Raw genomic sequence first — 787 nt, 5'->3', positions numbered from 1 at the left:
CGCAGCCGTAGATCTGCGGGGCCGGGCCCGGCCTTGGGTCATCCCCGCGCCCAGTCCGGCCACTGCCCCCAGCCCCATCGTGAGGCTTCTCCCCACCGCAGCCCCGGCCCCTTCCTCATCCCTGTTCCCATTCCAGCTTCATCCCCATCCCTGTTCCCATTCCAGCTTCATCCCCATCCTTGCCCCCATCCCACTGTCGTTCCCATCCCGTCTTCATCCCCATCCCCGTCCCCACTCCCTCCTCGTCCCCGTCCTCCCAGCCTCTGGCTCACCTTCAGCCTGTCCCCGTTTTTTCCCCGCGGAGATCGGGCGTCCTTGTCCTCCACGGACGCATAGAATTTGCTCCACCAGTCCCTCTCCTCCTCCTCCTCTTCCTCCTCGTCCTGGTGGGGAGCAGGAGCAGGTGGGCACAGGTGGGCACTGGTGGCCTCGGTGGCCCCCCGGTAGCCCCATTCCCACCTGGTCCGTGGCCCTGTTGTTTCTGAGGCAGCTGAGCAGGACCTGCAGGGAGCAAAGGGCTGCTGGGGAAACTGAGGCACAGGGCCGGGGAGTGCCGGTGCCCAGCGGTGCCAGGGCTGGTGCCAGGTGCCCGGGGGACCCACCTGAGCCATCCTGGCTGGGGCCGTGGCGAGGAAAAGGAAACACCCACGTCTCCAGCGGCTGGAGGTGGCGGGCAGGGAAAGGAGCTCGTCTGCGGCAGAGAGGGACGGGCAGGGCTGAGGCAGAGACACCGGGAACGGGGTAGGGACACCGGGGACAGGCCAGGGGGCACCGGGGACAGGCGAGA

The 787-nt window shown here is 68.1% G+C and overlaps 1 long non-coding RNA gene across 1 annotated transcript; it reads right to left on the bottom strand.

Annotated features, from left to right (window-relative positions):
- Window positions 1-690, bottom strand: LOC108447908. Its single transcript, XR_001863613.1, has 4 exons — window positions 603-690; window positions 460-501; window positions 273-383; window positions 1-13 (listed from the first exon to the last, which is right to left on the bottom strand). It is a non-coding gene; the product is annotated as an uncharacterized LOC108447908 (long non-coding RNA).
- Between the last annotated feature and the right edge of the window lie 97 nt (window positions 691-787).

The sequence above is a fragment of the Corvus brachyrhynchos genome, unplaced genomic scaffold (genome assembly GCF_000691975.1).
Source record: "Corvus brachyrhynchos isolate BGI_N302 unplaced genomic scaffold, ASM69197v1 scaffold617, whole genome shotgun sequence".
Lineage (NCBI taxonomy): Eukaryota > Metazoa > Chordata > Aves > Passeriformes > Corvidae > Corvus > Corvus brachyrhynchos.
Note: the sequence above shows the minus strand (reverse complement) of the source record. Positions and strands in the feature narration are given on the sequence as shown.